The following is a 22,352-nucleotide window of genomic DNA, read 5'->3' as shown; positions in this document are numbered from 1 at the left end:
CCTTACCAGCTGCCGTCTTCAGCTCTTCCCGGCACCACCATGGTCCCATGCCGCCATCTTGTGACCACAACTTCAGAATTACCGGAGTCAGAGCTAACGGTCACAAGCTCTCAGTGTAAGTCTGAGGGCCTCATTCTGGTGTCGTTCTGGCTCTTAGACTTACCTTGAGTACTGACTTCCAGCTTGCCCAGCAAACACTGGAGTGATCTAGTAGGTCTCAACCTGCAGGAGACTGACCAGAGTGACGCTGTTATCAGATGAAGCTGGTGGCTGGTGAGTATAAGGCTATGTGCCTACATAGCAGATTTGATGCAGAGTGTTTTTGCCTCTCTCTGGCGGAAAAAAACGCATGCAGATTTACATGCAGCTTTACATGCATTTTTTCTGCCAGAGAGAAGTGTTTTTCCAGCGTTTTTACATGCGTTTTCGCATGCATTTTTTCAAGCACTTTTCCAAGCGATTTTGAGCATCACTTGGAAAAGTGCTTGACAAGTTGGTCACACAATATTAATCCATGCAACCGGCATGGATTTATATTGTGTGACCAACTTAGATGCTTTAAATGCAGCATCTATAGTAAAAAAAAAAGAATTAAAAAGTTAAAAATAAATAAAACCTGTATACTCACCTCTTCGGTCTCCTCCCGGCGGCGATCCTCTCTCCTCGGCGTCCCGCGGTGTACGTGCAGGACCTGCAGTGATGTCATTTAGCCAGCTGATGGTCACACGACCATCACCTGACCATCAGCTGACTAAATGATGTCACCGCAGGTCCTGCACGTACACCAACGCCGAGGAGACACGACGCCGCCGGGAGCAGACCGGAGAGGTGAGTATACAGGTTTTATTTATTTTTAACTTTTTTATTTCTTTTTTTCACCGTGTGGTAGCCGGGATGAAGAGGAGTTGTAGTCTCCTCTTCATCCCGGGTACCACACGCACCGCGAATACGCTGCAAAATTCGCAGCCATTGAATTTAATTGAAACGCAGCAAATCCACATATAACTGTGGGTTTGCTTCGTTTCAATGTTCCTCAATGGCCACGAATTTGCGGCGTAATCGTGGTAGAAATGCTCATGCTGCGAACGCAATGCGAATATGGCGCACTTATTAGCGCATCATGTGCACAGCACATCCGAATTCACATTGCTTTGCATGGCAAATGGTTTTACAAGCGTTTTCATGGCGGTAAAAACGCCGCAAAAACGCTACAAAAAATCTACATGGGCACATGGCCTAAGACTAGAGGCAGGGAACTTGCATTACTGGCACTACTCTACAGTAGGGTTGCAATAAAAAAAAATGCTGGTGTGGTGCTATAACTCATACACTGCATACAGGGGCTTTGTTTCTCCCTCTCTTACTGTTCCACACAAGAGTCCACTTGCTTCATAACAATTTTTTGTGCCTCAAGGTTCCAGTATAGAGATGAGCGGATCTTTTAAAATTTGAATTTGAAGACGTCAACAAATGTTTCAGAAATTCGGATTGCTCACAAAATACACGTGGTGGAGATAAGAGAAAGGGAGAAAGAGAGAGAGGATCCCGCTGACAATAAGAGTTTACACTCTACTGAAGGGAGAAAGAGAAAACCCCACTGACCATAAAAGCTTACACCCTACAGAAGAGAGAAAGAGAGGACCCCGCTGACCATAAGGGCTTACACTCCATAGAAGAGAGAAAGAAAGGACCCCACTGACCATAAGAGCTTACACTCCACAGGAGAGAGAAAGAGGACCCCGCTGACCATAAGAGTTTACCCTCCATAGAAGAGAGAAAGAGAGGACCCCACTAACCATAAGAGATTACACTCTACAAAAGAGAGAGAGGACAGTGCTGACCATAAGAGCTTACATTCCACAGAAAAGACAAAAGAGAGGACCCCACTGACCATAAGAGCTTACACTTCACAGAAGAGAGAAAGAGATGACCCAGCTGACCATAAGAGCTTACACTCTACAGAAAAAAAGAGACTTACCCAGTGACTCTGGTGATGGAAAATGACTGCTGCACAAACTGTGCTCTACTGGGAACCGCTGATTTGTGATGGCCCATGTACTACTACTGATCACCAATGTACAAGGTATGATAATTCGTTAGATGTCATAGCTGCAGGACATTATAGGGAAGCTCGTGTGGCAATGCAAAATTACATCAGCCTGCTCTCTAATGCTTCAGCAGTGTGGGAAATGGTCCCAGGCAAGTGGGGTTTTTTTTGAAAATCGAATCTCAAAATTTTCAAATTTGCGCTAAACTGCATATTTCAGGAAAAACTCGATGCTCTGTGGATTAAACTGTTCATCTTTGGTCCAGTCTCTTTGCAACTTTTTCTCTCCCTCTGTCACCATTCCTTGAATCTCAAAGGTTTAGTTTCTAAGAGTCATGCATAGGATATCTAGTTAGCTTGGAGCACACTCCTCATCTGCAGATTGCCTCCTTGCAAAATGTTCTTTTTGTTTCATATGTATTCGAGCTTGTGTTTCTGATATCTAAAAGAAATTGTCACATCTGGGACATTTATGGCAATATATAATGGACACGATCTATGTCCTACAGATGGGTTTACTTGACAACATTTGGAACTCATGCAAAAATGAATGGAGAAAGTCATGTACGTTTGGCTACCTGGCCATTACTGACAGTGCACTAGGCCTTTTCTCTAGATAGATTCAGTGGGGCCCACATCTATCAGACATTTATGGGATGTCCTAGTAATATGCCATTAATATCCCAAATGGAAACACTCCTTTAAGATTCCAGAATATGTCCTTAGAGGTGTCAGAGATCAGCTCTAATGCCATCTGCACACAAGATAGAACTGACTGAATGTGACTATATTGTTCCCCTTGAGAAAGCGTCTGCAGGTGGCCGCGAAACGCGCGTCGGGGCACGCCATTGCGCTCCTCCATCACTGGTTTCCACCTGGCCCCTAACCTGGTAAGAAGGACTATCTTCACCTGCACTATACCCGCACTTTACACTTTTCTATTGGCATACTTAGAGCATTTGATGCAAATACACACAAGGCATTTGGTTCAGCTTCCTATTATTTACTTGAAATGTAGCACTGACTATTGATTTCATTACAAGACTGACCTATTTGCTCTTGTTAAATCTGTTTATGCTGCATTCCCTTTTTTTCTGCCTTTATAATTGTGTATGGGTTTAATCTATTGATAGGACTATTGGCCAAAATGCCAGTGATCATTGCTGCTATCTGCTTGCACCTTACCCTAAATATTGTCTGTACTTCTGTACCAATTAATGTTGAGAATAAAAATATACATATTTTTATGCCGTTATAATTTTTTGAATTCTCCTCATTAAGCATGTGTATTATGAGTTGGCATTATTTGGCGTCTATGGGAAATACCTTCTCCCATGTACACCAATATATTTCTATAAGGGTCATATTATTATTGTTCACAAGAATGTAATATTTAATGCTCCACTCAAGTTTTGCTCACTTTATCTAAAACTGGATCTTCTTAAAGACATTGACATGGACTCATGTAGTCATATGCTTCTGCTGGGATCCATATTAAACATATAACTGCTCAGTTTGCCAACCATCCAGAAATTCCTGGAAAGTCCATAAAAAAATAAAAAATATACAGTATGTATTAAATTAAAAAATTGTGACAAAAAAAACAAAGACAACAAAATCCTGACCAAAATTCTTTTCATATCTGCATTATTTCTTGTTGTGTTTTCCAGTATTTTTGGTGGCAGGAGTAATATAATCTGCAGCCATACTGTTGCCCTCACTAATATTAGAACCTGGCCAGGGGCACAACACCGTATTTTTCGTCCAAGTCCGATTCAAAAAAACATCGGATCACACTTGGAACAATGTTAGTCTATGGGGCTGTGCACATGTCCAATTTTTTCCTAAGATAGAGCCAGTTCGAGGAAAAAAATTGCAGCATGTCCGAGTTTGATCCGATTATTGGATTGCACTTGGCTATGCAAGTCAACGACCGTGTGGAAAACATCTTGGATGACATCTGAGTGCAATCCGATTTCCGCACACTGACAGAATGGAGAAGATGGAGACATTTTGTTCTCCATCTTCTTCTCACAGTGTTCTCCGATTCGATCTTCCTAGAGAAACGGATCAAACTATGCTCCCACTATGATCACATTCTGATCAGACTTTGATCAGAGTGTCATTTGCATAATCAGCCCGATTCTCTCAGATGAGAGACTCTACTAGAGATGAGCGTTGTTCTACTCGAACTGTTCGCCAATCTCAAATTCGAGCTGTTTTGGGCGGTGTTCGAGCCGTTCGGCGAACACGAACAATTTGATAACTGTTCGATAACTGTTCGTGCACCAAAATCATAACTGGATTTTTTCTCAGTAATGATGAAAATTAATGTTAATACGCAGTTTGAGTGTACAGCGGGGTGGGGGGAGGGGCAGTGGATGGATCTCTGCAGGAACAATGAAGATCTCCATTTTTTTTTCTCTTTCCCGCATTTGCAGTGGGGAGGTGCAATCTGTCAGCCTATCAGCAGCGCACACACGGAGCGAAGTGCTTTTTTTCACACAAGCAAGGGCATGTGTCATTGGCAGTGTATGTCACATGTCCTTGCCCTATAAGACCAAGCCATTTTCCCCGTCGCCACCATTTTCTCACTGCTGCAGCTGCGTGTTAGACGGCACCGCTGTTGCTGTGTGCGCTATACCTTGTTAATTTCAAGCCAATTTTTGCACAAATAAACAGATATCTTGGGAGTAGGGAATAGTTGTGATTGCAGTCCTTGGGCTTCTAGCTGTGTGTGGGTCTTGTTCTATTAATCCATCTATACTGACCTCCATCAGGTTGCAAACTGAATATAATTTTTTTCTGCATCTAGCTCTGAAAAAATATTTGGCCTTCTAGCAGTGTGTCGGACTTTCTCTATTAGTCCATCTATACTGACCTCCATCAGGTTGCAAATTAAAACTAATTTTTATCTGCATCTACAGTACCTCTGAAAAAATATTTGGGCTTCTAGCTGTGTGTGGGACTTGTTGTATTAGTCCATCTATACTGACCTTCATCAGGTTGCAAACTGAATATATTTTTTTCTGCATCTACCTCTGAAAAAATATTGGGCTTCTAGCTGTGTGTGGGACTTGTTGTATTAGTCCATCTATACTGACCTCCATCAGGTTGCAAACTGAATATATTTTTTTCTGCATCTACCTCTGAAAAAATATTGGGCTTCTAGCTGTGTTTGGGACTTGTTGTATTAGTCCATCTATACTGACCTCCATCAGGTTGCAAGCTGAATATATTTTTTTCTGCAACTACCTCTGAAAAAATATTGGGCTTCTAGCTGTGTGTGGGACTTGTTGTATTAGTCCATCTATACTGACCTCCATCAGGTTGCAAACTGAATATATTTTTTTCTGCATCTACCTCTGAAAAAATATTGGGGTTCTAGCTGTGTGTGGGACTTGTTGTATTAGTCCATCTATACTGACCTCCATCAGGTTGCAAACTGAATATATTTTTTTCTGCATCTACCTCTGAAAAAATATTGGGCTTCTAGCTGTGTGTGGGTCTTGTTCTATTAATCCATCTATACTGACCTCCATCAGGTTGCAAACTGAATATAATTTTTTTCTGCATCTAGCTCTGAAAAAATATTTGGCCTTCTAGCAGTGTGTCGGACTTTCTCTATTAGTCCATCTATACTGACCTCCATCAGGTTGCAAATTAAAACTAATTTTTATCTGCATCTACAGTACCTCTGAAAAAATATTTGGGCTTCTAGCTGTGTGTGGGACTTGTTGTATTAGTCCATCTATACTGACCTCCATCAGGTTGCAAACTGAATATATTTTTTTCTGCATCTACCTCTGAAAAAATATTGGGCTTCTAGCTGTGTGTGGGACTTGTTGTATTAGTCCATCTATACTGACCTCCATCAGGTTGCAAACTGAATATATTTTTTTCTGCATCTACCTCTGAAAAAATATTGGGCTTCTAGCTGTGTGTGGGTCTTGTTCTATTAATCCATCTATACTGACCTCCATCAGGTTGCAAACTGAATATAATTTTTTTCTGCATCTAGCTCTGAAAAAATATTTGGCCTTCTAGCAGTGTGTCGGACTTTCTCTATTAGTCCATCTATACTGACCTCCATCAGGTTGCAAATTAAAACTAATTTTTATCTGCATCTACAGTACCTCTGAAAAAATATTTGGGCTTCTAGCTGTGTGTGGGACTTGTTGTATTAGTCCATCTATACTGACCTCCATCAGGTTGCAAACTGAATATATTTTTTTCTGCATCTACCTCTGAAAAAATATTGGGCTTCTAGCTGTGTGTGGGACTTGTTGTATTAGTCCATCTATACTGACCTCCATCAGGTTGCAAACTGAATATATTTTTTTCTGCATCTACCTCTGAAAAAATATTGGGCTTCTAGCTGTGTGTGGGACTTGTTGTATTAGTCCATCTATACTGACCTCGATCAGATTGCAAACTGAATATATTTTTTTCTGCATCTACCTCTGAAAAAATATTGGGCTTCTAGCTGTGTGTGGGACTTGTTGTATTAGTCCATCTATACTGACCTCCATCAGGTTGCAAACTGAATATATTTTTTTCTGCATCTACCTCTGAAAAAATATTGGGCTTCTAGCTGTGTGTGGGTCTTGTTCTAATAATCCATCTATACTGACCTCCATCAGGTTGCAAACTGAATATAATTTTTTTCTGCATCTAGCTCTGAAAAAATATTTGGCCTTCTAGCAGTGTGTCGGACGTTCTCTATTAGTCCATCTATACTGACCTCCATCAGGTTGCAAATTAAAACTAATTTTTATCTGCATCTACAGTACCTCTGAAAAAATATTTGGGCTTCTAGCTGTGTGTGGGACTTGTTGTATTAGTCCATCTATACTGACCTCCATCAGGTTGCAAACTGAATATATTTTTTTCTGCATCTACCTCTGAAAAAATATTGGGCTTCTAGCTGTGTGTGGGACTTGTTGTATTAGTCCATCTATACTGACCTCCATCAGGTTGCAAACTGAATATATTTTTTTCGGCATCTACCTCTGAAAAAATATTGGGCTTCTAGCTGTGTGTGGGACTTGTTGTATTAGTCCATCTATACTGAACTCCATCAGGTTGCAAACTGAATATATTTTTTTCTGCATTTACCTCTGAAAAAATATTGGGCTTCTAGCTGTGTGTGGGTCTTGTTCTATTAATCCATCTATACTGACCTCCATCAGGTTGCAAACTGAATATAATTTTTTTCTGCATCTAGCTCTGAAAAAATATTTGGCCTTCTAGCAGTGTGTCGGACTTTCTCTATTAGTCCATCTATACTGACCTCCATCAGGTTGCAAACTGAATATATTTTTTTCTGCATCTACCTCTGAAAAAATATTGGGCTTCTAGCTGTGTGTGGGACTTGTTGTATTAGTCCATCTATACTGACCTCCATCAGGTTGCAAACTGAATATATTTTTTTCTGCATCTACCTCTGAAAAAATATTGGGCTTCTAGCTGTGTGTGGGACTTGTTGTATTAGTCCATCTATACTGACCTCCATCAGGTTGCAAACTGAATATATTTTTTTCTGCATCTACCTCTGAAAAAATATTGGGCTTCTAGCTGTGTGTGGGACTTGTTGTATTAGTCCATCTATACTGACCTCCATCAGGTTGCAAACTGAATATATTTTTTTCTGCATCTACCTCTGAAAAAATATTGGGCTTCTAGCTGTATGTGGGACTTGTTGTATTAGTCCATCTATACTGACCTCCATCAGGTTGCAAACTGAATATATTTTTTTCTGCATCTACCTCTGAAAAAATATTGGGCTTCTAGCTGTGTGTGGGACTTGTTGTATTAGTCCATCTATACTGACCTCCATCAGGTTGCAAACTGAATATATTTTTTTCTGCATCTACCTCTGAAAAAATATTGGGCTTCTAGCTGTGTGTGGGTCTTGTTCTATTAATCCATCTATACTGACCTCCATCCGGTTGCAAACTGAATATAATTTTTTTCTGCATCTAGCTCTGAAAAAATATTTGGCCTTCTAGCAGTGTGTCGGACTTTCGCTATTAGTCCATCTATACTGACCTCCATCAGGTTGCAAATTAAAACTAATTTTTATCTGCATCTACAGTACCTCTGAAAAAATATTTGGGCTTCTAGCTGTGTGTGGGACTTGTTGTATTAGTCCATCTATACTGACCTCCATCAGGTTGCAAACTGAATATATTTTTTTCTGCATCTCCCTCTGAAAAAATATTGGGCTTCTAGCTGTGTGTGGGACTTGTTGTATTAGTCCATCTATACTGACCTCCATCAGGTTGCAAACTGAATATATTTTTTTCTGCATCTACCTCTGAAAAAATATTGGGCTTCTAGCTGTGTGTGGGACTTGTTGTATTAGTCCATCTATACTGACCTCCATCAGGTTGCAAACTGAATATATTTTTTTCTGCATCTAGCTCTGAAAAAATATTGGGCTTCTAGCTGTGTGTGGGACTTGTTGTATTAGTCGATCTATACTGACCTCCATCAGGTTGCAAACTGAATATATTTTTTTCTGCATCTACCTCTGAAAAAATATTGGGCTTCTAGCTGTGTGTGGGTCTTGTTCTATTAATCAATCTATACTGACCTCCATCAGGTTGCAAACTGAAAATAATTTTTTTCTGCATCTAGCTCTGAAAAAATATTTGGCCTTCTAGCAGTGTGTCGGACTTTCTCTATTAGTCCATCTATACTGACCTCCATCAGGTTGCAAATTAAAACTAATTTTTATCTGCATCTAAAGTACCTCTGAAAAATTATTTGGGCTTCTAGCTGTGTGTGGGACTTGTTGTATTAGTCCATCTATACTGACCTCCATCAGGTTGCAAACTGAATATATTTTTTTCTGCATCTACCCCTGAAAAAATATTGGGCTTTTAGCTGTGTGTGGGACTTGTTGTATTAGTCCATCTATACTGACCTCCATCAGGTTGCAAACTGAATATATTTTTTTCTGCATCTACCTCTGAAAAAATATTGGGCTTCTAGCTGTGTGTGGGACTTGTTGTATTAGTCCATCTATACTGACCTCCATCAGGTTGCAAACTGAATATATTTTTTTCTGCATCTACCTCTGAAAAAATATTGGGCTTCTAGCTGTGTGTGGGACTTGTTGTATTAGTCCATCTATACTGACCTCCATGAGGTTGCAAACTGAATATATTTTTTTCTGCATCTACCTCTGAAAAAATATTGGGCTTCTAGCTGTGTGTGGGTCTTGTTCTATTAATCCATCTATACTGACCTCCATCAGGTTGCAAACTGAATATAATTTTTTTCTGCATCTAGCTCTGAAAAAATATTTGGCCTTCTAGCAGTGTGTTGGACTTTCTCTATTAGTCCATCTATACTGACCTCCATCAGGTTGCAAATTAAAACTAATTTTTATCTGCATCTACAGTACCTCTGAAAAAATATTTGGGCTTCTAGCTGTGTGTGGGACTTGTTGTATTAGTCCATCTATACTGACCTCCATCAGGTTGCAAACTGAATATATTTTTTTCTGCATCTACCTCTGAAAAAATATTGGACTTCTAGCTGTGTGTGGGACTTGTTGTATTAGTCCATCTATACTGACCTCCATCAGGTTGCAAACTGAATATATTTTTTTCTGCATCTACCTCTGAAAAAATATTGGGCTTCTAGCTTTGTGTGGGACTTGTTGTATTAGTCCATCTATACTGACCTCCATCAGGTTGCAAACTGAATATATTTTTTTCTGCATCTACCGCTGAAAAAATATTGGGCTTCTAGCTGTGTGTGGGACTTGTTGTATTAGTCCATCTATACGGACCTCCATCAGGTTGCAAACTGAATATATTTTTTTCTGCATCTACCTCTGAAAAAATATTGGGCTTCTAGCTGTGTGTGGGACTTGTTGTATTAGTCCATCTATACTGACCTCCATCAGGTTGCAAACTGAATATATTTTTTTCTGCATCTAACCCAGCCAATAGTTTTGGCCTAATACCATAGTTTGGCCACTCAGCTCTGCTCTTTTACCATCCATTGTTTTTTTGTGCAAACAACTCCAGAGTTGTGAATTAGTTAACCACCAAAATGAGTGGAAAAAGGCCTGCTGCTGGTGGAAAGGGGAATAGGCGTGTTGGGAAGGGGAAAAAAGGTTGTGTCCGTGGGGTAGGTGTTAAAGCAACAGTAACATCTGCAGAAGAAAGACCATCTTCCAGCCATACTAAAATGTCTACTTCTTTTAGCAAACAATGTGATAAGATCCCTTTCTTACGGCCACGCCAATCGCTACAAATTCCAGATGAGGCACAAAAACAGCAGGTGCTTCAACGGATATCAAGTGCTCCTTTAAGTGGGCTCTCCTCCACATCAACTTCAGCATCACAAATACTCCAGTCCTCAAAGGTGTCACCCAAATCGCACCTGCTTCCTCACAGCTCCCAAATCTCCAGCTGCCCGTCTGAGTATGAGGTAGAACAGATGGTTGAGTCTGCAGAGCTGTTTACTCATACTATAGCCTGGGAATCAGAGGTCGACTCCAGCGCTTCTGTGAATCCAGACGAGGAAATGATCTGCACTGATGCCCAGAATCTTTATGAGTCGGATCCAGGACCAGACGCAGAAGGTTCTGACCATAATGTAGACCCTCATTTCCAAACTGTAACTCCTGTTGGTGGAGACAATGAGGAAGACGATGATAAGACTCAAATACCTGATTGGAGCGACAACTTTAGTTTTTTGTCAGGGCAGGAACAGGTTGGCTCTGAGGACGACGGGTGTGATAACACACAGGGTGATGATGATGAGGTTGGAGATCCTACTTACTGTCAACCCACAGTCAGCCAAGAGATGAGGTCAGCAGAGAAGGTGGAGGAAGATGCTAGTGACGACGAGGTCAGGTTGCGCCTTCCTGGACAGAGACGTAGTACTGGAAGCACGTCAACAACTGCATCCTCAAACACAACTCTGCCTCTCACCACAAGTCGTGGTGGCTCTTCACGTCGCATGGGTGCTAAGCCTTGCAAAGCCTGGGCATTTTTTCAGATCGATAAAGATGACCCAACTCGTGTTATCTGTAACATTTGTCAGCAAAAGCTAAGTAGAGGCCAAAAAATACATAGTTTGAGTACTTCATGCATGAACCGGCACATGGACATGAAGCATAAGTTGCAGTGGGAAGCTCAGTGTGCTACAATGCGGCCTAGCCGGCCGGGCCAACCACCGTCTGCCATATCTTGTGCATCCGCGGCCTCTTCATCCTCTGTGACTGGGGGGACAGCAGTTACACCTGTTTTGGGGCGCAGACCTGCCACCTCTTTACCCGCAACAGCCAGCGTGATTGGCAGGTCATCATTTTCTTTGGAGGTGGTAACAGCAGCTGGTGTTGAGCGCTGTCCGACATCGATAGCACCACCTTTGGATCAAGGCAACCTAACATGTCCGCCTGCATCTTCCTCACAGACCGGCAGTTTGCCGGGGACACCCTTATCAACCCCGTCTAAGCACAATAGCCAGCCCTCGGTCCCTCAGATGTGGACAAGTAAAAGACCATTTCCTCCTAGCCATGAGAAAGCTAAGAGGTTGAATTTCACGATCTGCAAGCTCTTGGCTACAGAAATGCTGCCTTTCCGCCTGGTGGACACAGAGGATTTTCGAGTCCTTATGTCCGTCGCAGTGCCCCAGTACCAGATGCCCAGTCGGCACTACTTCTCAAAGAAAGGTGTGCCTGCGCTCCACCAGCATGTCGCACACAACATCACCGCTTCTTTGAGAAACTCTGTGTGTGACAGGGTGCATTTCACCACAGACACTTGGACGAGTAGGCATGGACAGGGGCGTTACATGTCGCTGACTGGGCACTGGGTAACTATGGTGACAGCAGGACAAGGGGCTGCTGTCCAAGTCTTGCCGTCCCCACGAGTTGTGCGTCAATCCTCTTTATGTCAAAGTTCCTCCACTGCTTCTGCCTCCTCAACCTCCTCTCGGTCTTCCACCTGCACCCAAAGCATGTCTGGTCATGCCACAAGCTTTCTAACTGCGCAGAAGGGATCCTGCACACCTCCTTACTATGCTGGCAGTAGGGCTCAACGTCATCAATCGGTTTTTACATTGAAATGTCTGGGAAATGTGAGTCACACAGCTGAGGAGTTGTGGTCAGCTCTGGAGAACCAATTTCATGAATGGTTGTCTCCACTGGACCTGAAACCAGGGAAGGCCGTGTGCGACAATGCTGCAAACCTGGGTGCGGCCCTTCGCCGGGGCAATGTCACACACGTGCCTTGTATGGCTCACGTGTTGAACCTGGTTGTCCAGCAATTTTTAGCCCACTATCCCAGACTAGATGGCCTTCTGCAGAGGGCACGGTCGCTGTGTGCTCACTTCCGCCGTTCGCATCCCGCAGCTCAGCGACTTACATCTCTACAGAAGTCGTTGGGCCTGCCACTTCACCGGCTAAAATGCGATGTGCCTACCCGGTGGAATTCAACTCTGCACATGTTGCAGCGACTGTGGCAGCACCGACAAGCCCTGGTGCAATACGTTCTGACGTATAGCCTGGGCCAACGAGATTCAGAGGTGGGGCAAATCACGCTGGAGGAGTGGTCTCAGATCAGGGACCTATGCACCCTTCTGCACAGTTTTGAAATGGCGACGAAGATGTTTAGTGCTGACGATGCCATTATCAGCATGACTATTCCGGTGATTTACATGCTGGAGCACATGTTAAACAGAATTCGGAGTCAGGTGGTGGCACAAGAGGAGGTGGAGGAAGTAGAGGAGGAGGAGTTGTATGCGGAAGGGCTAACATCTGCAAGGTCCAGACGGTCGGCAGCACCAAGGCGGCAGGCATGTGAGGGTGGGAGAGATGGTTTTACCAGGGCGCATGGTAGCAGCCAAACTAGTGAGGAAGGTGCAGGAGCCCAGGAAGAAGTGGAGGACGAACTGATGGAAGACTCATCAGATGAGGGAGACCTTGATCACATTTCTGTTGTGCGAGGTTGGGGGGAGAGGACAGAGGAAGGAAGCATGATTGTTACCTCGCCACCAACACAACAGGGACTTGGTGCTCCTGGATGCGCAACACACATGAGTGCCTTCTTGCTGCACTACCTGCAACATGACCCTCGAATTGTGAGAATTAGAAATAATCCTGACTACTGGGTTGCCACACTGTTAGATCCCCGGTACAAAAGTAAATTTGCAGAAATTATTCCTGCCATAGAAAGGGATGCACGCATGCAGGAGTATCAGCAGAGACTGTTGCAGAATCTTACATGTGCTTTTCCACAAAATACCAGTGGTGCACGTAGTGAATCTCACAGTTCCAACTTGCCAACCGTGGGACTGTCAAGTGTTCAGCACTCAAACCGTAACAGAACCACAGTATCTGCTGGTAACATCAATTTTGCGGAATCATTTCACCACTTTTTTAGCCCATCCTTTGCAAGGCCACAGGAGACAAGAAGTCTGACACATAGTCAACGCCTAGAGACGATGGTAGAGGAGTATCTCCAAGTAAACATTGAAGCCACGACTGTGTCACTGGACCCTTGCTCTTTTTGGGCTTCCAATCTGGATAAATGGCCGGAGCTAGCCACTTACGCCTTGGAGATCTTGTCATGCCCCGCAGCCAGCGTTCTGTCTGAACGTGTGTTCAGCGCTGCTGGTGGTGTGCTGACAGATAAGCGCACGTGGCTCTCCACTGATAATGTAGACAGACTCACGTTCATAAAGATGAACAAATCATGGATCCGAAACGACTTTTCTACCCCTGTGTCATCCTGGGGAGAGTAAAAGCTTGATGATTGTTTAAAATCACCCTACCAACCGTTTTAAGCTTTCAAATTACTAATCATGTTTATCTGTATCTTGACTGGAAAATAATTTGGGCTTTGTAGCAGTGTGCAGCACTGATCCTATTAGGCCATCTATAATAAGCTCCACCAGATTTAAAATTAAAAATAATTTTTAGCTGCATCTAGCCCGGAAAATAATTTTGGGGCTCAGAGATGCGCAAGACACATAAGTGCCTTCTTGCTGCACTACCTGCAGCATGACCCTCATATTGTCAGAATTCGAAGTAATCATGACTACTGGGTTGCCACACTCTTAGATCCCCCAAACTTTTCGATCAACCTTTTCATTTTAATAAAGACCAAAAAAATGGTCATTTTTGAAATTATAAGCATTAGCAGGTTGTTAGAAATTGAAATCAAACAGTTTTCAACTCAAAACTTTATTCTAGGTGATGTTACATTTTCACATAGGACCCCTTGTTCGAAAGGAGCTTCTGAACTCTCTCGTCCATTGAATTTGTCAGGTTTTGGATGGTTTCTGCTTCAATTGTTTTGCATGAGGACAGAATACCCTCCCAGAGCTGTTGCTTAGATGTGAACTGCCTCCCGCCATCATAGACACTCCTTTTAATGATGCTCCAAAGGTTCTGAATGGGGTAGAGGTCAGGGGAGCATGGGGGTCACACCATAAGTTTGTCCCCTTTTATGCCCATATCAGCCAGAGATGCAGATGTTTTATGTGCAGCATGAGATGGTGCATTATCATGCAGAAAAATGATCTTGCTGTGAAATACACGGTTCTTCTTCTTGAACCATGGCAGGAAGTGCTGTTTGAGAAAATCCACATACATTATGGAGTTCATCTTTAGCGCCTTCAGGGATCCTAAAGGGGCCGACAATATCTCTCCCCATGATTCCAGCCCAAAACATTACTCCACCTCCTCCTTGTTGGCGCTGTAGCCGTGTTTGCGTGGGGTGTCCATCAACCAGCCATCCTCCACTCCATCCATCTGGACCATCGAGCGCTGCACGGCACTCATCCGTGAACAAAACAGTTTTGAAATCAGTCTTCATGTAATGTTTGGCCCACTGGAGCCGTTTCTGCTTGTCAGCACGCACACGTGTGTACTGTGAATCAGCTACATACTTCTTGATTGCCAAGACACTTCATCCTGATCATCGCACAATGTTGATTGTAGTCATGCCTTGACCTAAACACTCCACAATTTGTTGCTTCTCAGCAGCCGACACATCCTTTTTCTTTCCCATTTTGGCAGAAAATGTAGGCTGCTGAATAATGTGAGAGAGCCTTCTTAAGTAGTCTTGCCTTTTATTGGACACACCTGCCAAACTAATTAGCACTGGTGTCTGCAATTGCTTACAGTGATATAAAGAGCCCTGACACACATCACCATCAATGAGTTTAACTGACAAACAAACAAATTCTTCCCTTATCACTCCTAAACACTTTTTGCATAATAATTTGGAACACAGTGTACATGTGCTTTTCCACAAAACACCAGTGGTTCACGTAGTGAATCTTACAGTTCTAACTTGCCAAACGTGGTCTGTATGGAGTTGTTCAATAAAGGGCCCAAAATTAAGATAACATAGATGGGAGAGGTCTCTATGAATAGGAATTCCTAAGTATTTGATACCCTGTGAGGGCCAGGCAAAGGGAAAGTTGGACTGGATGGAATCCTATATGGATTTGGGGAGGGAGACATCGAGGGCCTCAGACTTCGCTGCATTGATTTTAAAATTTGACCATGTAACAAAGTGATCTATTTCAACCATAACAGCATGGATGGATATATGTGATTGAGTGATATATACTTGGACATCATCAGCAAATAGAGAGCACTTGTACTCGGTGCCTCCCACCTCAATCCACCTAATATTGGGGTTATGGCGAATTGATGAGAGCAGGTGCTCCGTCACTAGGATGTATAAGAGAGGGGACAGAGAACATCCCTGCCTTGTCCCATTGGTGATTGTGAAAGGTGATGAAAATGTTCTGACGCGCCCCCTGGGCCTTGGGACACCCGGAGCCGGACCCTTTTTGGTGGATGCTGGTGGTTGTAGTCTCCGTGGCGGCAACCCGGTTCCGTGGCTCAGGGCGGTCAAACCAGTGGTGGAACTATTTATGTGGTTTTGATGTTTAAATGTCCGACTACGCCACCCGTGGATTGCGGTCAGAGTGAACCGCCGCTCCAGGGCAGACCGCTGAGGCTGGTGTTGTGGGTGCAGCAGAGCGTAGCATAACTCCCCACGGGAGGAGTATAGCCTCAGGGCAGTGTATGCGGAGGATGGGGGTGATGGTGCAGGGCAGCAGCAGTAATGACACGGAGTCAGTGATGCAGTCCAGGGCCTTTACTCACAGTTCTTATTATCCAGACCACGTCTGCAGGTAACGGCTGCCCACGCCGTACTGTGCTCACCAGGTGAGGGGCTCAGACAACTCCCAGATAACTTTGGAGTGCTTCACAGGACCCCCTTTGTGTGTCCTTTGTCTGGCCTTTCTTACCAACCCTTCTGTCCGGCTGCCTCGGGCCTCCTCTTGGTAAACTTGGCGCCAGTTTCCCTGACCCTATGTGGTGCCTTCCTAGCGGGTGTAGCGAGGGGCTGCGCCACATAAAATGTCACAGCCTCCTGTTTCTAGCTGAGGGTCGTTTCCTGCCTCCACTAGTTTCGGGGACCGGTCTCCCCCTTTGGCCTGACCCCTCCACGCAGGTGGATTCTGGCGTGCGGTGGCGACTCGCCCGTCCGCACCCCTGAGATCCCTTCGTTCCTCGTTCCTGGAGCCTTCTCCGCTCCTCTTCCTTCCTTCTCCCTCTTCCAGGCCTGGGCCTCTGTTACTAGGCCCGCCTCCGGAGCAGAGCTCATGCAGAGCCCCTGCTCCCTGCCACTTCTGCTCAGATTTCTCTGCACTGAACTAAGATGGTGCCCACCTTTTATACTCCCTTCTCAATGCACCCAGGAACTGCTTCCTCCCTGCTCCTGCACTACAGGGTTCCCCTTCCTCAGTGTTCCCTCCCCCCACTCCAGCCAGGGACAGGGACTGTCGTGCCCATCTCAGGGGCATATTGGTCACCCTGCCCCACGGCAATGTGGTGTAATGCATGCAGGTGTCGGGTCCTGATCCACACTACATCCTTACCTGAGAGTGAGATATCACACCTCTGGGTGAGGTGCAATACCTCTGTAGCAACCGAGCCCTCAGGGTGCTACAGTTCCATTTATCTTCAGCCTAGGTGACGTATTGCGATACAGGGCCGTGATTTTGGCTATAAAAGGGTCCCCTAGACCCCTACCCCAAGCTTTTTAAGAGAATCATATATGGCGTGCCAGGAGACTCTATGGAATGCTTTCTCAGCATCCAACGAGAGTATCTAATTACAAATTTTTAACTGCATCTAGCCCAGGAAATACTTTGTGCCTAGTAGCAGGGTCTGCTAGTCAGCGGATTATCCCGGCTGTTAAGCAAGCTACACCACCTGTAGTTTGGACACTTCATTTTTTCAAAGGACATGCTTCGGAACCACGGGATACTCAGTGAAGAGCATCAGGAGGCACCCCAAGGCATAGGGGCTGGGACTGGCAGTAGGATGCCTTGCGGTGGACAGCCGAGCTCGATCCTTATAAAAGCTTTTTAACTGCAGCAGCTTTAGTGGACGCTACTGGAGCTGTAATTACGCGGCTGCTGGCATGAGACTTGCCCTCCAATAGATCCTTGTAAATGAATTTAAAGTGTATTCATTCAAATTAGAGAGACAATTTAAATTAAAAAGCTTAGAGCTGCCTCCACCACAGGGGGGCTCGCTCGACCCACCAGCGGACAGGCACCAGTATTGGGAGAGGGGGGCTGGCCATCAGGGTTCACCGTGGCTCTGGCACAAACCCGGCGACACGGAGGTGGCACGGGCAGGAGCGGACTGGCCGTGTCGGCTTCTCACTTTTTGGATTTTAGAAGGGCATGACATGCCTATATCTGTGTCTCCCCCTCCTTTTACTCCTCCACCTCTTTTATTTTCGCATGACTATATGTACTTGTCACTTTTCCATGTGTTAGTTATGTCTTCTGAGCAGTTTGTCAGCTTTTGGACACCTTTGAAGGTGTTTTCTATGTGTTTCTATGTGTTTTTGTTTGCCTGCCATTGGTTTTAACGGTGTTCGAAGGTGTTCGACGAACAGTTCGACGAACAGTTCGGCGAACACACGGGTGTTCGACGAACCGAACCGAACTCGAACACTACGGGGGTGGCTCAACACTAGACTCTACGGCCGTCTAGCCTAGCCTATAATGGAGTGGAGCCAATCAGGATTTATTGAGATCAGTTCTAAACAGATCTGATATATGTAAGATGTAAGTACATTTCTTATAAGATTTCATTAAACACTCACTAATAATATTAATAATAATCTGGATTGTAATATATATTGTCCATCCCAATATCATCTCACATCCGAATGACTGAATTTTCTCCAGTGTATTCTCCGATGCATTATTCTACACATGTAAGAAGTGGCAGATAAGACATCCAGTCCAAGCAGAATATGCAATGCATTATTCTACATGTATCAAAGCCTCCCAATATTATGACAGGCCTCTCCGGAGCAATTGCCTATGCATTATTCTGTATCTTCTGTGGATTATAAGAATCAATCACAGCATGCTGATAAGCCACTGACAGTAGTAGGATTCCATCAAACAGAACAGTGACTGGCTAATATATAAACTATGGGAAAATACAATACAATCATTTTTACATACATCTTTACCTTAAAATATGTCAGGAGTGAAGTTATTAAATGCTGTCTAATTTATTTGGACATTATAGACAATTATAATGCATAATTTATTCTGCGGCCTGTGTTACAAAATGTTATAAAAAGCAGATGGGTGAAAATGTGAAAAATTAAAGGAGTTGTCCACCCGATAGGAGCAGAATGTACAAAGCCTGTGTACATCCTGTTCTAGTCCAGTCTGCCCAGTGATTGGCTGCAGTGATCACATACCTGTCTGTTTGAAAAAGGGTACCTGGTGGTGGAACCAGGCAGTGCTGGAATAGGAGTGGTGGGGATTGAATAGGTGAACATTCTGTATATTCTCTTTTTAAGCATGTCGATCCATTAAAAAAAAAAGGACCTGCTGATCCTGCTCTGATGCTGTGGTGGTCCCATGGTCCAGTGTGGCCTGTGACCTCATTATTTAACAACATGTTAAAAGATAAAAGGCCCCGAATCATCAAAGCTTTTAAGATAAAAAAAAAAATGTTGTAAAAGCTTTGAAAAGTCACAAAATTTTGAATTTGTGACTTTTGACGTTTTCACACGAGTTTCTTCTAGACTCACCGAAATGGGTAGAATTGAGATGGGACTGGGGTGTGGCTGGCGTGTGACGCTATAGCTCATTTCTGGCGTTCCTTATGCCAGAAATCTCACTCCAGTTCTTGTTTGGAGCTCGGGGGCTCACCAGGAGCATTTGAATCCAGCAAACTCCGTCATCAAGACCAGGGAGAAAATTGCTGGTCTTTATGGATCTGGTCCAAAGATCCTGAATTGTTTCTAAGTGTTAAATTCGCATTTGGTAGCTTTTTATGGGCAAGAGATGTCAATGTAAGAAAAAAAGGCCAGCAATATGATGGAAGAAAAAGCAAACATAACATTCTAAAAAGGGAAGCTCTCAGGTGTTAGAACCCTCCTGTTTGTTTTTTCCATCTTGTCTTTTGTGGTTCCATCTGCCTTTATATTCCTGCTCCGCCCTTTTGACTGTGCTGGACTTCAGTGTTTGACTGTTTCTCTAGCCAGGTGCTTCTGTGCCTTTGTCAGTTCACTTGGTCCTTCTGGGACCTGCAGTACTTTTTTGTCAGTTTGTCTTTTTGTGTTCTGCAACTACTTCTCTGTTTAGGAGGTGTCCCATTTTTTGTCCCAGTCCTTAGTTCTTTTAGTGATCCCTCCCTTTTTGCTATAGGTCTTCGTTCAGACTAGCCGAGGACTAAGGCGGGTCTGTTCGCTAGGAACAGGCAGCCCACTACATCGTAGGGATTCAGCTTAGTCTTACTGTAGGGACAGCTTTTCCCTATCTTCCCTTAGTTCATGTTGCAGATCATAGCAGTAAGTCCAGCCCAAAAAACTAAAAGGAAAGAAATTCGGGGATCAGTATGATTTCTGTCCAGGATTTGGCTCAACGCCTGCAGGGATTGTCTCTGGAGGTGGCTGAGCTTCAGCAACACGTGAGTAGCTGTTCTGGAGCGCACTTTGTCAAACCCAAGGTAAGACTGCCTGATGATTTTTATGGTGAACAGCAAGATTTTTTTTCCTTTAAAAATGCTTGTTTGTTATATTTTTGTTTGAGACCAAGGTCCTCTGGGAATGAATCACAGCACATTAGTTTTATTATGTCACTTTTGCGTAATGAACCACAGGGGTGGGCCTTTTCTCTCCAACCTAATGATTCATGTTTAAGGTCTGTTGAAGAATTTTTTTCTGCTATGGGGCTGTTATATGATGATCCTGATCGAATCTCATCTGCTGAGGCAGAACTCAGGCATTTGAATTAGGGCTCAGGTGATGTTGAAAATTATTGCACACACATTAGGAGATGGGCCTCAGAAGTTAAATTGAATGATCCAGCTCTGAAATGTTTATTTCTTGCTGGTCTGAGTGAAAAGGTTAAGGATCTGCTAATTGCATTCCCTGCACCTGAAACTCTGCAGGATAACATGCAATTAGCTGTTCATGTGGACAGGAGGCTGAGGTGCAGGCTTAATGAGGTAAAGACTCCAGTAGTGTCACGTTCTAGTCCCCAGAAAATCTGCTCAGATGGCGGAGAACCGATGGAGGTTGGGGGGATGTCACTCCGCTCTCAGGAAAGAGACCGGAGGTTCGCCAAGGGATTGTGTCTTTATTGTGGTAAAGCTGACAATTTGATTAAGTATTGTGAGCGTTGTTTAAGTAAAGAAAAAAAAAGGTCAGTTACGCCTGTATAGCTTGTTTACGCTCTGCAGGAGTATTTCTTTCTGGGAGCACTACTTTGCAGGGAGATTTGATTGAATTTCAGGTATTTGTGGATTGTGGTTCAACACTTAATGTTATTGATAAATGGTTTATGGAAAACCTCAAACTGAAATCCAAACCTTTGTCATCACCTATTTCTGTGATTGCAATTAATAACACTCCCTTGAAATGGATTACTCACAAGGTTGCTGCATTTCCCATCACTATCAATGGAGTTCACCAAGAAATTTTGAACTTGATTGTTTTAGATAATTTACCCTCTCCGGTTGTTCTAGGATTGCCTTGATTAAAACTGCACAATCCTTAACTGGACTGGTCTACTAATGTGATTAAGTCTTGGAGTCCGAAGTACTATGATAAATGTTGTAATGGTCGCATTGCGGCTGTGGAAAAAGGGGAATTACCTGTACCTATTCAAGATTTTTGGAGGGTTTTTTCGGAGGAGGAGTGGAAAGTTTTACCTCCTCATAGGGATTATGATTGCGCCATTGAGTTTGTTCCGGGAGTTACTCTTCCCACAAGTCGCTTGTTTAATCTGACTATCCCTGAAAGAAAAGCCTTGGAGGAATACATACAGACTAGCCTGGCTGCTGGTCACATTAGACCTTCTAAGTCGCCTGTGGTAGTTGGATTTTTCTTTGTTAAAAACAGGACGGGGGTTTACATCCATGTTTGCATTTTTGTGAAATTAATAAGATTATCATACGCAATTCCTACCCATTGCCGTTAATTCCTGACTTGTTTAACCAGCTAGTGGGGGCCAAGTGGTTCTCTAAAATTGATCTCCGGGGGGCATACAATTTGTTACGAGTGAAGGAGGGTGATGAATGTAAAAATGCTTTTAACACTCCAGTAGGTCATTTTGAGAATCTGGTGATGCCTTTTGGTCTTACCAATGCACATGCATTTTTTCAGTACCTTATTAATGACATCCTGAGACCTTTGATTGGTAAGAATGTGGTTGTGTATTTGGATGACATTTTGATTTACTCACCAGATCTAGAGTCCCATTGGCAGAGTGTACGTGAAGTTTTGCAGTTATTGAGTGATAATTCACTATTTCCTAAGCTGGAGAAATGTGAGTTCACTGTGCAGAAAATTAGTTTTTTGGGCTACATTGTCTCCAGCGAGGGCTTTGAGATGAACCCGGTGAAGGCTCAGGCTGTGCAGGAATGGCCTAGGCCTATTGGTTTGAAATCTATACAGAGATTTTTGTGTTTTGCCAATTATTATAGGAAATTCATTAAGAATTTTTCTGTAATTGTTAAACCTCTAGCCGATCTCACCAGGAAAGGTGCAAATACGGCCCAGTGGACTACTGAGGCCATTGAAGCGTTTGAGTATCTAAAAGAGAGGTTCAGTTCTGCCCCTATCCTTATGCAGCCTGATGAGACCAAGCCTTTTTTGGTCAAGGTCGATGCTTCATTGGTGGGGGTCGGAACAGTTTTGTCTCAGGAGAACAAGGGTGGAGTACATCCTTTTGCCTTCTTTTCGAAAAAATTTTCAGAAAC

The sequence above is a fragment of the Phyllobates terribilis genome, unplaced genomic scaffold, assembly GCF_046119375.1.
Source record: "Phyllobates terribilis strain yellow unplaced genomic scaffold, ASM4611937v1 Scaffold_11__3_contigs__length_659146591, whole genome shotgun sequence".
Taxonomy (NCBI): Eukaryota; Metazoa; Chordata; class Amphibia; order Anura; family Dendrobatidae; genus Phyllobates; species Phyllobates terribilis.
Note: the sequence above shows the minus strand (reverse complement) of the source record.